The sequence below is a fragment of the Oncorhynchus nerka genome, linkage group LG16 (assembly GCF_034236695.1).
Source record: "Oncorhynchus nerka isolate Pitt River linkage group LG16, Oner_Uvic_2.0, whole genome shotgun sequence".
NCBI classification, from domain to species: domain Eukaryota; kingdom Metazoa; phylum Chordata; class Actinopteri; order Salmoniformes; family Salmonidae; genus Oncorhynchus; species Oncorhynchus nerka.
This window is the reverse complement of record NC_088411.1, coordinates 579,590-595,753: the sequence shown is the minus strand read 5'-3', so window position 1 is coordinate 595,753 and position 16,164 is coordinate 579,590. Positions and strand designations below refer to the sequence as shown.

Sequence of the window (16,164 nt, the reverse complement as noted above, 5' to 3'; positions counted from 1 at the left end):
ACGATGTGAATGGGGGCGTGCTCGGCTCTCTTTCTCCTATAGTCCACAATCAGCTCCTTTGACTTGCTCACGTTGAGGGAGAGGTTGTTGTCTTAGTCCTGCATTGACGCTTTTGCCTGTTTTATGGTTCGTAGGAGGGCGTTGCGGGATTTCTTATAAGTATCCGGATTACTGTCTCACTCCTTTAAAGCCTTTAGCTCAGTGCGGATTTGGCCTGTAATCCATGGCTTCTGGTATGTATGTACAGTCACTGTAGGGACGAGGTCGCCTGTGACTGATATGGATAAACTCCTCAATGCCATCGCATGAATCGCGGAACATATTCCAGTTCTGTGCTAGAGAAAGAGTCCTGTAGCTTAGCATCCACTTCATCGGACCACTTCCGTATTGAGCACGTTACTGGTACTTCCTGTTTGAGTTTTTGCTTTTAAACTGGAATCAAGAGTTTATGGTCAGATTTGCCAAATGGAGGGTGAAGGAGAGCTTTGTATGTGTCTCTGTGTGTCAAGTAAAGGTGATCTAGAGTTGTTTAGCCTCTAGTTGCACAGGTGACATGCTGGTAGAAAGGAGGTAAAACCGGCCACTAGGAGTGCAGCCTCTGGATGACCATTTTCCTGTTTGCTTATGGCCCTATACTTCTCATTCAGGGCAGACTTAGTTCCAGCGTCGGTTTGGGACGGTAAAAAGGCAGCTACAAAGATTATAGATTAAAATTATCTTGGGAAATAGTGTGATCTACAGACACATGTATTCTAACTCAGGCGAGCAGAACCTTGAGACTTCCTTAGTATAGAAAAAACAGCTAGATGTATATTATCCACGTCCTTGTTCAGCCAGGACATAGTAAGATGGCACCGGAGCAGAAGACAGACGTTTTACGTGCCCCCAACCGATTGTTTTTTTTGTTAGTTTATCTGTGTTGTTTGTAACTTATCTGTTTGTAACTCATTTTCTTCTTTCATGACTCTGACGAGCCCAAGGCGGAGGATATACGGCTCTCTCGGGAACAGGCACCGACCCCAGTGATCTGCATGAAGAGGAGGCGGAGAAAGAGAGGCTGGAGAGCGGGCTGCCGTCTGAGAAGTCGGAGGTGATCGAATAAACCCCCACTTCCCCTCAATTCTGCTAGCAAACATGCAATATTTGGACAATTAACTGGACGAGTTACTGGGGAGAATAAACTACCAACGGGACATTAAAAACTGTAACATCTTATGCTTCACGGAGTCGTGGCTGAACGACGACAATATCAACATACAGCTGGCTGGTTATATGATGTACCGGCAGGATAGAACAGTGGCGTCTGGTAAGACAAGGGGCGGTGGTCTATGTATTTTTGTAAATAACAGCTGCAGACCACACTACCTGCCGAGAAAGTTTTCATCTATATTCTTTGCAGCTGTTTACATACCACCACAGTCAGAGGCTGGCACTAAGATAGCATTGAATGAGCTGTATTCCGCCATAAGCAAACAAGAAAACGCTCACCTAGAGGCAGCGCTCCTAGTAACAGGTGACTTTAATGCAGGGAAACTTAAATCAGTTTTACCAAATTTCTATCAGCATGTTAAATGTGCAACCAGAAGGAAAAGAACTCTGGACCACCTATACTCCTTACAAAGAGATGCATACAAAGCTCTCCCTCGCCCTTTATTTGGCAAATCTGAACATAATTCCATCCTCCTGATTCCTGAATACAAGCTAAAATGAAAGCAGGAAGCACCAGTGACTAGATTTATAAAAAAAAGTGGTCAGGTGAAGCAGATGCTAAGCTACAGGATTGTTTTGCTAGCGCAGACTGGAATATGTTCTCTGATTCCTCCAATGGCACCGAGGAGTACACCACATCTGTCATTGGCTTCATCAATAAGTGCATCGATGACGTCGTCCCCACAGTGACCGTAAGTACATACCCCAACCAGAAGCCATGGATTACAGTCAACATCCACACTGAGCTAAAGGCTAGAGCTGCCGCATTCAAGGAGCGGGACCCTAACCCGGAAGCTTATAAGAAATCCCGCTATGCCCTGCGACGAACAATCAAACAGGCAAAGCGTCAATACAGGACTAAGATCGAGTCGTACTACACCAGTAGTACGCTCGTCTGACGCTCGTCGGATGTGGCAGGGCCTGCAAACCATTACAGACTACAATGGGAAGCACAGCCGAGAGCTGACCAGTGACAGGAGCCTACCTGACGAGCTAAACTACTTCTATGCTCACTTCGAGGTAAATAACAATGAAACATGCATGAGAGCACCAGCTGTACCGGAAGACTGTGTGATCACGCTCTCCTCAGCCGATGTGAGTAAGACCTTTAGACATGTCAACATTCACAAGGCCGCAGGACCAGACGGATTAACAGGATGTGTACTGCGAGCATTCGCTGAACAACTAGCAAGTGTCTTCACTGACATTTTCAACATCTCCTTGTCCAAGTCTGTAATACCAACATGTTTAAGGAGACCACCATAGTGCCTGTGCCCAGGAATACTAAGGTAACCTGCCTAAATCACTACCGACCCGTAGCACTCACGTCTGTAGCCATGAACGTCTGTAGCCAGTCTCTATTGCACTCCACACTGCCCTTTCCCACCTGGACAAAAGGAACACTTATGTGAGAATGCTATTCATTGACTACAGCTCAGCGTTCAACACCATAGTGCCCTCAAAGCTCATCAGTAAGCTAAGGACCCTGGGGCTAAACACCTCCCTCTGCAACTGGATCCTGTACTTCCTGACGGGCCGCCCCCAGGTGGTAAAGGTAGGTAACAACACATTCGCCACGCTGATCCTTAATAAAGGGGCCCCTCAGGGGTGCGTGCTCAGCCCCCTCCTATACTCCCTGTTCACTCATGACTGCAGGGCAGAAACGACTCCAACACCATCATTACATTTGCCGATGACACAACAGTGGAAGGCGTGATCACCGACAACAATGAGACAGCCTATAGGGAGGAGGTCAGAGACCAGGCCGTGTGGTGCCAGGACAACAACCTATCCCTCAACGTGATCAAGACAAGGAGATGATTGTGGACTACAAGAAAAGGAGGACCGAGCACGCCCCCATTCTCATTGACGGGGCTGCAGTGGAGCAGGTTGAGAGATTCAAGTTCCTTGATGTCCACATCACCAACAAACTAACATGGTCCAAACACACCATGACAGTCGTGAAGCGGGCATGCCAAAACAGAAAAGATTTGGCATGGGTTCTCAGATCCTCAAAAGGTTCTACAGCTGCACCATTGAGAGCATCCTGTCTGCTTGCATCACTGCCTGGTAGGGTAACTGCTCGTCTTCCAACCTACAGAGGGTACTGCGAACGGCCCACTACATCACTGGGGCCAAGCTTCATGCCATCCAGGACCTATATACCAGGAGGTGTCAGAGGAAGGCCATAACAAATGTCAAAGACTCCAGCCACCCTAGTCATAGACTTTTCTCTCTGCTACCACATGGCAAGCGGTACCGGAGCGCTAAGTTTATGTCCAAGAGGCTTCTAAATAGCTTCTACCCCCAAGCCATAAGACTGCTGAACATCTAGTCAAATGGCTACCCAGACTATTTGCAAGCTTTAACTTCCTGACTGATATTTTGAGATGTTGCTTCAATTTATCCACATAATTTTCCTTCCTCATCTATTTTGTGAAGTGCACCCCTACAACATGATGCTGCTGGCCCCATGCTTCACGGTTGGGATGGTGTTCTTCGGCTTGCAAGCCTCCCCCTTTTTCCTCCAAACATAACAATGGTCATTATGGCCAAACAGTTCTATTTTTGCTTCATCAGACCAGAGGACATTTCTCCAAAAAGTACAATATTTCTCCCCATGTGCAGTTGCAAACCATAGTCTGGCTTTTTTATGGTGGTTTTGGAGCAGTGGCTTCTTCCTTGCTTAGCGGCCTTTCAGGTTATGTCGATATAGGACTCGTTTTACTGTGGATATAGATACTTTTGTACCTGTTTCATCCAGCATCTTCACAAGGTCCTTTGATGTTGTTCTGGGATTGATTTGCACTTTTTGCATCAAAGTAAGTTAATCTCTAGGAGACAGAACGCGTCTCCTTCCTGAGCGGTATGACGGATACATGGACCCATGGTGTTTATACTTGCTTATGATTGTTTGTACAGATGAACGTGGTACATTCAGGCATTTGGAAATTGCTCCCAAGGATGAACCAGACTTGTGGAGGTCTACAATTTATTTTCTGATGTCCTGGCTGATTTCTTTTGATTTTCCCATGATGTAAAGCAAAGAAGCAATGAGTTTGAAGGTAGGCCTTGAAATACATCCACAGGTACACCTCCAATTGACTCAAAATATGCAATTAGCCTGTCAGAAGCTTCTAAAGCCATGACATCCGTTTCTGGAATTTCCCAAGCTGTTTAAAGGCACAGTCAACTTAGTGTATGTCAACTTCTGACCCACTGGAATTGTGATTGTGAATTATAAGTGAAATAATCTGTCTGTAAATAATTGTTTGGAAAATTACTTGTGTCATGCACAAAGTAGACGTCCTAACCGACTTGCCAAAACTATAGTTTGTTAATAAGAAATGTGTGGAGTGTATGTAAACTTCCGACTTCAACTGTACATGTACATACTACCTCAATTAACCAGTGCCCCCGCACATTGACTCTGTACCGGCACCCCCCCCCACACAAATTACTTGTGTCATGCACAAAGTAGACGTCCTAACCGACTTGCCAAAACTATAGTTTGTTAACAAGAAATGAGTGGAGTGGTTGAAAAACGAGTTTTAATGACTCCAACCTAAGTGTATGTAAACTTCCGACGTCAACTGTACATGTACATACTACCTCAACTAACCAGTGCCCCCCGCACATTGACTCTGTACCGGCCCCCCGTATATATTGTAATTTTTTTACTGCTGCTCTTTAATTACTTGTTACTTTTATCTCTTATTCTTTTCTGTATTTTTTTTAACTGCACTGTTGGTTAGGGGCTCGTAAGTAAGCATTTCACTGTACGGTCTACACCTGTTGTATTTGGCACATGTGACTAATAACATTTGATTTGATTTGATTTGACTCCGAGAAGCATAGTATATTACGCAAAAAAATATATAATAATGAAGGGGGAAAATGTTAATAGTCTGGATAGCCATTTGATTAACTGTTCAGAAGTCTTATGGCTTGGGGGTAGAAGCTGTTTAGGGGCATTTTGTTCCCCGACTTGGCACTCCAGTATCGCTTGCCATGTTGAGAACAGTCTATGACTTGGGTGGCCTGGTATAGAGGTCCTGGAAGACATAGGTCCGGTTATGTCTAGCGAAAACCAAACACTGCATTCCACAGTAAGAACCTGATAACAACGATTAAGCATGGTGGTGGTAGTGTGATAGTTTGGGGATGCTTTGCTGCCTCAGGAACTGGACGACTTGCCATTATTGAAAGATCCCTGAATGCTGCTCATGTATCAGAAAATTCTAAAGGAGAATGTCAGGCCATCTGGCCATGAGCTGAAACTGAAGCTGAAGCACAGCTGGGTCATGCAGCAAGATAATTATCCAAAACACACAAGCAAGTCTCCATCAGAATGGCGGAAAACCAACAAATGTAAAGTTCTGGAATGGCCTAGTCGAAGTCCAGACCTAAACCTGATTGAGATGTTGTTGTAGCAGGACCTGGAAGGAGCAGTTTATGCTCGAAAACCAACAAATTACACTGAGTTAAAGCAGTTCTGCATGGAAGAGTGGGACAAAATTGCTCCACAGAGATATGAGAGACTGATCAACAACTACAGGAAGTGTTTGGTTGCAGTCATCGCAGCTAAAGGTGGCACAACCCGTTATAGAATGTAAGGTGGCAATTACTTTTTCACACAGGGTCATTGTGTGTTCTATAACAATGATTATTATTCACTCAGGTTCCCTTTATATAATATTAGGTTTTGGTTGAAGGTCTGATAACGTTCAGTGTCAAAAATATGCAAAAATAGAGGAAATCAGAAAGGGGGCAAATAGATCTTTATTTGTTGTATTAAAAGCAATTATTGGTGCCATGATTGTCTTCGTAACATTTTCTTACTTACATGAAGATTGACCATGAATATTGGGGGATTTTTGTGGGATCCGGTTTTCTGCTAAGAATGCCTGCATTACACCGGTCTGCCTTGAATGTCCGTGGCTTCAATGAGGTGGGGCAGTCGTTCTCCCCTGGTTAAATCCCTGGCCCTGCTTGCTCTATATTTTCCAGTTAGAGTTGTAGTGCCACAGTGACAGGCTGGTAAAAAAAAAACATCCTCCATCTCCCTGGTCTAACATCTGTCTCCATGGTACTGACTCCTCCATTGCTGGCTATGACACCTCCAGATGGAGAGCCCGGTGGGAGCTCTGAGGTATTACCGAGCAAGAGGACAGGAATCACACCTCTGGGTCTCTCACTTGTATTCCCTTGCCTGTTGTTGGTGGATCTGTCTCTATATCTACTGCAATCCCTCCAAAGGCCCCATTGTGACTGTCAGGGTAAAGAAAAGATACATGTCAAATATTCTCTTTTTTAACATTGACGCTCAGTGTAAAGTTGAAACTGAAACAGCTATTAGTTGAAAATCTACAGTTGAAGTCGCAGGTTTACATACACTTAGGTTGGAGTCATTAAAACTTTTTTTTCAACCACTCCACAAATTTCTTGTTAGCATACTATAATTTTGGCAACTCGGTTAGGACATCTACTTTGTGCATGACACAAGTCATTTTTCCTACAATTGTTTACAGACAGATTATTTCACTTATAATTCACAATTCACAATTCCAGTGGGTCAGATATTTACATACACTAAGTTGACTGTGCCTTTAAACAGCTTGGAAAATTCCAAAAAATTATTTCATGGCTTTAGAAGCTTCTGATAGGCTAATTGACATAATTTGAGTAAATTTGAGGTGTACCTGTGGCCTACTTTCAAACTCAGTGCCTCTTTGCTTCACATCATGGGAAAATCAAAAGACAGTAGACCTTCACAAGTCTGGTTCATCCTTGGAAGCAATTTACAAACACCTGAAGGTACCACGTTCATCTGTACAAACAATAGTACACAAGTAGAAACACCATGGGACCACGCAGCCGTCATACCGCTCAGGAAGGAGACGCATTCTGTCTCCTAGAGATGAACGTACTTTGGTGCGAAAAGTGCAAATCAATCCCAGAACAACAGCAAAGGACCTTGTGAAGATGCTGTAGGAAACAGGTACAAAAGTATCTATATTCACAGTAAAACAAGTCCTATATCGACATAACCTATAAGACCGCTCAGCAAGGAAGAAGCCACTGCTCCAAAACCGCCAAAAACAAGCCAGACTATGGTTTGCAACTGCACATGGGGACAAAGACTGTACGTTTTGGAGAAATGTCTCCTGGTCTGTTGAAACAAAAATAGAACTGTTTGGCCATAATGACCATCGTTATGTTTGGAGGAGAAAGGGGGAGGCATGCAAGCCAAAGAACACATCCCAACCGTGAAGCACGGGGTGGCAGCATCATGTTGTGGGGGTGCTTTGCTGCAGGAGGGACTGGTGCACTTCACAAAACAGATGGCATCATGAGGGAGGAAAATTATGTGGATATATTGAAGCAACATCTCAAGACATCAGTCAGGAAGTTAAAGCTTGGTGGCAAATGGGTCTTCCAAATGGACAATGACCGCATATTTCCAAAGTTGTTGCAAAATGGCTTAAGGACAACAAAGTCAAGGTATTGGAGTGGACATCACAAAACCCTGACCTCAATCCTATAGAAAATGTGTTGGCAGAACTGAGAAAGCATGTGCGAGCAAGGAGACCTACAAACATAACTCAGTTACACCAGCTCTGTCAGGAGGAATGGGCCAAAATTCACCCAACTTAATGTGGGAAGCTTGTGGAAGGCTACCCAAAACGTTTGACCCAAATTAAACAATTCAAAGGCAATGCTACCAAATACTAATTGAGTGTATGTGAACTTCTGACCCACTGGGAATGTGATGAAAGAAATAAAAGCTGAAATAAATCATTCTCTCTACTATTATTCTGACATTTCACATTCCTAAAATCAAGTGGTGATCCTAACTGACCTAAGACAGGGAATTTTTACTAGGATTGAATGGCAGGAATTGTGAAAAACTGCATTTAAATGTATTTGGTTAAGGTGTATGTAAGCTTCCGACTTCAACTGTACATCCAAATCTCCAAATTAAACGCCAACCTATTGCGTAACTGCAGCAACAAAATTACGCCATGGCTTGACATTTTAATTACGCCATGTGGTGCCGTATCTTAGCTGTTAATGAAACTCTGAAAAGGTTCAACTAAAATGTAAGTTTAGGCATTAATTCTGAATGGGACCACCGCTGTAGACATCTGGCTGCCGATTCTACAAGTAAAATCGGTGCACACTCGGTTCACAAATTAAGTTCAGAAGTGCTAAATACTCTCAGCCAGCAAACGCTATTGGTGTTTCTGAGCCCTTAAGTTTAGGCATGAATTCAAAGTGGTTAAGTTAAGGGTTAAGGTTTGATAAAGGCATGAGGAGCGGCTGGTCAAAAACATGTATTTTAGTTTCAAAATGGACTTAATAGTGTAAATATTGTAAATAGGAGAATCAAAATATAGTTCAGGTGCATCCTGTTTCCATTGATCAACCTTGAGATGTTTCTACAACTTGATTTGAGTCCACCTGCGGTAAATTCAATTGATTGGACATGATTTGAAAAGGCACACACCCGTCTACATAAGGTCCCAAAGTTGACAGTGCATTTCCGAGCAAAATCCAAGCCATGAGGTCAAAGGAATTGTCCGTAGACCTCCGAGACAGAATTGTGTCGAGGCACCGATCTGGGGAAATGTACAAACCCATTTCTGCAGCATTGAAAGTCCCCAAGAACACAGTGGCCTCCATCATTCCTAAATGGAAGAAGTTTGGAAAGACCAAGACTCTTCCTAGAGCTGGCCACCCAGCCAAACTGAGCAATCGGTGGAGAAGGGCCTTGGTCAGGGAGGTGACCAAGAACCCAACGGTCACTCTGACAGAGCTCCAAAGCTCCTTTGTGGAGATAGGAGAACCTTCCAGCAGGACAACCATCTCTGCAGCACTCCACCAATCAGGCCTTTATGACAGAGTGGCCAGATGGAAGCCACTCCTCAGTAAAAGGCACATGACAGCCCGCTTGGAGTAGGCCAAAATAAACCTATAGGACTCTCAGACCATGAGAAACAAGATTCTCTGGTCTGATTTAAGGACCTCAGACTGGTGCGAATGTTCACCTTCCAACAGGACAATGACCCTAAGCACACAGCCAAGACAACACAGGAGTGGCTTTGGGACAAGTCTCTGAATGTCCTTGTGTGGCCCAGCCTGAGCCCGGACTTGAACCCGGTCGAACATCTCTGGAGAGACATGAAAATAGCTGTACAGCCCATCCACTCCCCATCCAACCTGACAGAGCTTGAGAGGATCTGCAGAGAAGAATGGGAGAAACTCCCCAAAAACAGGTGCGCCAAGCTTGTAGCGTCATACCCAAGAAGACTCGAGGCTGTAATCGCTGACAAAAGGTGCTTCAACAAAGTACTGAGTAAAGGGTCTGAATACTTATGTAAATGTGATATTTCTGGGGGTGGTTTTCAATTTTATTTTCAAGTTTATCTTCACAAGTGAACGTCACACTTTAACGTACAGTGTCAGAGGGGTCCAATTTTTCAACTTTTCTCCAATACTATTGGTCCATTATCATGTCAATCAACGCTGAATAGAAACTTAGTTCACACCCGGAGTTTGATGCCAACACAGTCACTACAGTCCCATTAGTTTTCAATGCAGCCTCATTTGAATACCGCAGTTGCCCAAAATGTGTATGGAACGGTGTTAGTCAATGTTACCTAAGGAGCTACCTAGCTAGCTCCGGATATGGCTTGGAAACACGATAACATTTCAAAAGAAGGCAAATAATTAGTAGGAAAACGTTTTGTCATGATTATGATGTCGCCAGATTGACTTAAGATGCAGTATAACTTTAGCCAGATATCTAAGATTGAGGGGACCACCGCATTTTTGCTAGCTAAAATTAGCATTGCTAGCTATTTTGTTTTACAAACTTTGCTAGTAACAGTAATGGCAACATTGCCATCTCTTGAAAGTAAATTTGACGACATCATAATATGTCAAAGTTGTTTCCAACTAATTATTTGCCTACTTTAGCAATGTCATCGTATTTCCATGCCACTCTAAGTTAGTGTCATTTAGATGAAACAGTCACATTAGCCTCTGAAGTGCAACCCATGTCTAGGGCACAAATAAATATTGGATGGAGCTATGGTGGTACTATCTAACTCATGTCTGACTACAGCAGTGTACGAACTAGCAGCAACAAACTCAAACCAACCAAGGAACATACCAAAACATGTCACAGTTGGTTGCATAGTGAAACTGCGTCACGGCCTCAATCAAATCCAATCTGTAGTCAGCCAGTCTACATCTGTACAGAATATAATTAGCTTCCAACTGAGATTATACTATTTGTCTTGTTATGTTTATAATTGAGGGATGATGATAATCACTGTTTTTCTGTTAGACAAAGTTTGTTCCAAACTGATCCCCAGGTTATGAACATATGCCGGGACCTACCAGAAGAAGCAAAAGTGGGTATCATAACATGTCCAGAAATGTGATTGCAATGGTTTAGCAACCTCCAAAAATTGGAGATGACCACAGATGGTATCCTGTCATGGCTGCCAGCATCTCTTCAGGAGCAAGTCAAAGTAGTTCAAATCAGTGGGTGCAATTTCCCTTAAAAAAAAGAAAATTGTGCCTCGCACTGGGATTGAACATGCAACCCTCAGAGCCGGAGTCTGCGGCTGGTTCAAGTGCTTAAATTTAGGGTTAAAACCTCTAAAAGTCTAAGCCTTTGCGGGGGTTCTACTAAGCTAACATATGGAATTGTTTTAACATGGTCATAGCATGGATCATTTAGCTATTTGATTTGGAATTTGATGCCCCCTTTAGGTATTTAAATATATATATAATATTGAATTTGGCCTTTACTACTACTGTATAGCCCATAGAAATGATTTGAATAGCACATTACTAGAGCAAAGTGAATACCATCTTGTTCGAACTTGCAACCTTTCGGTTACTAGTCCAACGCTCTAACCACTAGGCTACCATGCCGCCCCGATATAGCTTCCTCGTTTTGCCTGGTCAAAGCGTGATCTGCTACCTGCAGAATCGGCACCTCCTGGCATATTCCAGAAGAGAATGGGATGAAAATATATCTATTACTAATGCCAATTGTTAGAAGAGAACGTAAAAACTCATGTAGATGTATTTCTAATCCTCAGGGCTTGCCTGCTGACCAGCTGTTTAAACAGTCTGAAGAGGGAAATGGGGGGAGAGAGCTTGAAAAGAGAGAGACAATGAGGGAGGAGAAGATGGCATGGGTTGTGGGAGGCTGGAGGCAATGAGGCAGATATGCCTTTTAATGAAATTATCATCATCTAGCATGGGTTCCATCTTTGTTAACAATTAATGGTAACATTTTGAAATGAACTATGATGATTATCCACTTCAATTGTCTAACACGCCATACAATATGTAGAGGAAAAAATATCCCCTGCCATTTTTAGCCTCGAATATTAAAGGAAAAGAAAAAGAAGAGAGGGAGACCTGTAGTTGACTCTTCGAAGCCATTCTGGTGTCCTGCCTGACTGATTGACTAGAAGCCTTCGTGAATCCATTTGTGGGTGAACTTTGAATGAACCTCGGCTTTGGTGGAGAGGGCACTGACAGGCCAGTGCCTCTGGGGCAGGAACTGTGCAAATCTAACAACCAGTGCAAATATTGAGACTGCCTATACCATCCGGAGATGAATGAACAATTATAACAATCAAAGAGAAAGTGGCAAGTGCAAGTGAGAAACTGTGCTAATTGTTTGTGGATCTCAGGGCATATGTTTTACAATGATAAATATGAAAATAAAAGCTTCCAAATGAAACACACACCCCCACCTTTATTTTATTGTTTAATAAACCATTACATTTATTTGTGGCTGCGCTGTCCACTCAGTAGTAGGACTGGGGCTGAATTTCGGCCTTAGCTGAGCACCTTTACATATAGATTTTCCTTTGCACTTCCTAATTTTCGCCATTTGTTTGGCAAGGATCTTTTAATAAAAACAGCCTTTATTCCAATGCGTTCGTTTTATCCGTTGATTTATACTTTGGGGATTTTGTCAGTCAGCTGTTCATAGTGCTAATTGCTTTGTTTTTCAGATGCGCACGGATACTGGCGTTCTTCTTGCCATCTGTGGCCAGAAGAAGTAGACCATTTAGTTACCTTTATTATTTTCTATCGATATTTGTGGTCAAGAATATCACTAGACAACTAGCCTAGAGCTAGACACCAATGCGCATCCAATCCATCCAACAAGTAGGCCATACGTTAATGACAGAAGGCGGCCGGCCTATAAGGTGACTTTCGATTTGAATTAGGTTTAACGTTCGGTTAGAAGCATGTGATTTTGCAATGGCATAGACCTACAATGTTTTGGATGTGTGTGCCCATGAGAACTGTTTTCACAGCGAAACGTGTAATATAGGCATAGTTACAATTACAGTGCATTTTCCCCCGAGATCTCCATGATCCATAATTTGTACAGGCTTTAAATGCAATGTTCTATTTGAATTGTTGAATGCTTAAGAATTACAAATAGCCTAACACTGTCACAAATGTCCTTAACGTAAGGAAAGAAAGGTAGTATATTATGTAACAAGAACTGTGAAGACTCCAAGCATTAACTGGTGAATTATGGACAACTGATGAACTAGGGTGTAAGACATGTTTTGATTCAACTCGTGTATTATATTGAATGTAGGTTACCTGCTCTGCGTGTGTTCACGTGTGTATAATTGCCTCGTCTTAGAGGGTAGGCTACGGGTGGTGGTGTCGTCTTAGTGGAAGGAAACGCAAGTAAGCCCCGTTTACCCACCTTTTCAGAAAAATGCAGTGAAAGTATAGGGACCATTACTTAATGTATTTAATGTACTTAATGTTTATCCACATGTTTTTTTTTACCACTAGCCTACATTACTGGCTACCAGTAGGCCAATTTAAATTCGTGGTAATGCACATTTTAGCCTAGACTAGTAAATTGACCGTGTGTGTTAGGGTGACCATCACGTTTTTCCTGGGACAGTTTCAGACCCATTTCAGGTGTCCTGACTTTTCAGGCTACAAAAATGCTAAATTTGTCAACAAGATGAATCAATTCATTTAGGCCTAATCGATGACAATTGCTGAATGTCATTAGGCACACGTTTGGGTGTTTTGTAACAGATTTATATTTACATTCATCAAATGGCTCGAATATACATGCAGTTTGGATGCTGGAATTATTTTGGAGTGGAAGAACATGCACAGGTAGCCTACTTTTTGACGTGATTTGTTTGACAATCAGATGAAAATATAATGACTGGTTGTGTTCATGCCACATTAAAAGGTCATTCATTTTGACCGTTGAAATTATATTTTTATTAGCCCCATAAACAATTTGGAAATCTGGTAACACTTCTAGTGTGAAACCTGGCGCCCTGCAATTTGTTGTCATGTTTAGAACCACTGGATGTATTCCGAGGTGTAGAGGTCATTAGTAGCCATCCCATGTTTGGTGAAAGACTTCTCGTGTCACATTATGCAAAGAAAAACGATGAGTAAAACTCAAATGCAAAGAGAGACAGAACATTGTTTATTAGTTGTAGTTTTATAATATATATATAGAAATCAATAATACGAGATTGACAATCGACCCGAATTTAAAATAGTTTCACAAAACAGCGATATATTTTGCTTTCAAAATACTATTTGCATACAAATAATACCAAGAAGAAGAACTATAGATTTATGTTTTTTTTGCACCATATCCTTATCGTCATACTTTATAGCCTACTGTATGGGAACATTCCGTTCACTCACAAATATGGAAATCAGCACAAATACAGACTTACATTTTCAAAAAAAATATTTAATTCATTTTATTTATCTCATAATTAGTTAAATTATAAGTCGAATTTGTCTGAAAATACCATGTGTGAATAGTGCAAACATTACACTGAATTGTTTGCAGGAATTAGTGCGCCTTAATCCTACCTGTAACACCTGAGTTATCCTTGAAAATGTGATAAGCAAAGTGCAGCATTTCAAATATTATTTGTAAAATGATTGCTTTTGGTCTTCGAGCTTGGTGACACATCAGGAGAAGATGGGGTGATCTCTACCACATCATTAGCCGGTGCTGCGGTGTCTATAAAAACCGTGCCTGCTTTCTCTCGCTTTTTCTGCTTCATCCTGCGGTTTTGGAACCAAATTATAACTTGAGTTTCGTTGTGCTCTTCAGCGGCAATTTCCACTCGACGGGCCCTGGTTGTTGAAATGGAACTCCTTCTCGAGCTCTGTCAGCTGCTTTGTGGTGAAGTTGGTGTGGATTACAGTCTTTTGGCCAGGGACTCCATATTGTTAAACTGTAAAAGTGAATGAATTGGATGAAGGAACTGATTCAATAAATGTAATTTTGAACGAAGAAATGAAAACAGGAATCAACTATGTAGACTTATTATGATTATGTGATGATTGTTAGCAGCCAAGCAAAGAAGTGCAGTTATAATTATACAGAAACACATTCTATATTTGATCATTTATATTACGCATCACGGTACATTTGTTTATGCACAAACATGGACAGCACACCCATTGATTAGGCAGCGTCTCTGTTAAATGTCCTCAAAAAATATATATATTTTGTAATGTTGTCAATAAATGAACTTTTGTCATGACAATGTTATTTCTGACCATGTCCTAGTAGTTAACCAACCTGTTTTACGGGATTCCTCTTAACTTTCATCCAGTCGAAAGTTTTTTAAATTTGATCGGCAGAATCCTTATCACTACATTGGGAAGGAACTAATCTCGAGTAAATACTCTCCAAATCTTCTTGCTGCCCCTGTTTCCCACTGCTAAAGTGAAGATACTAGCTGCTTGGTGCCGACCCTGGCCCACTGTTCCCCTCGTCCAGGGGGGGCATGTTCGTTCCCATGGCTGAAACAGGAATCACAGGCGACAGAATGAAACCTCGTTCTTTCTCATGATTGAGAGCGTATTGATGAAGTCCATAGTCCAAGTTGGGCCCTGTTGGCGAGCAATACACAGAGTTTCCCGTTGTGCCAAACTGGAGATCTATATGATGTGGCTGATGCTGGCGGATAATGTGGCTCGAAGTCTTATGCTGAGGCACGGAAGAACCTGCCCATCGGACCCATAACTATCACTTGTTGCGCATGAATTGGAAGACGAGGACATGTAAACATTGTTTCAATTGTGGTATCCGGCCTTGGCATTGAATATGTTCGTCCCCCGGTTATTACTTGTATAATCTAAGTAAGAGCTCATACTGTATTGTTATGGCAAAATTAATGATGACGGATAATTTATCTTCCCTGTGCCCTACAACCTAACCTCTAGGTTAACCTCTAGGTTGTATGTCAAAGCTGTAAAACTGCCTACCAAAGCTCATATCACCTTAGTGACAGGCCATGTGACTCACTTTAGGTCAATGGCAAGGCACCTACAGCAGTTTGTCAAGTCAGGATCATCCATCAAACGTTTGACATTTACATGACAAATGGTTGAATCAAACTGGCCCATCAATTTGATAAGACGCGAACACGTAACAGAGCTTCTGCAAATACCTTCTGGTCAGACTGTGGGAGAATGATAAAGTCTTAAAAATGAAAGATTTCGTTTCTCGATATTTTAGAGTTCGAAGCAATCGGTTGATTTGGATGGGCTGCGTGCTCGAAGTAGTCAATTAGCTGTGCTTTTTTACGAGTGTGCTAAGAAAAGGCCTATGTAAGTTTAGTGAACTGAAATGTTCCATTGTCATTCATGAGGTTAACAAGATGATACAAGATTGGTGTATGATAGCCTACCATGCATCTTCCATGAAAATGATGTTCCCAATGTGTATAAGTAAAGCAGCTCATGAATTATTTTATTAACTCGGCGTGTTTTACTGGCTGAGAGATAAGTTTGGAGAGGAGTCTTGAATGCAATGATCAATCTTACGCTCCTCCTCTAAACGCTTGACAGCTGATTCTTCAATTTGTTCAAGCGGGAACAAAGAAA

General features: G+C 42.2%; 1 pseudogene; it reads right to left on the bottom strand.

The window, feature by feature from the left end:
* Positions 1–958: 958 nt before the first annotated feature.
* Positions 959–15,429, bottom strand: LOC115144305 (homeobox protein Hox-B1b-like; annotated as a pseudogene).
* Positions 15,430–16,164: the final 735 nt, after the last annotated feature.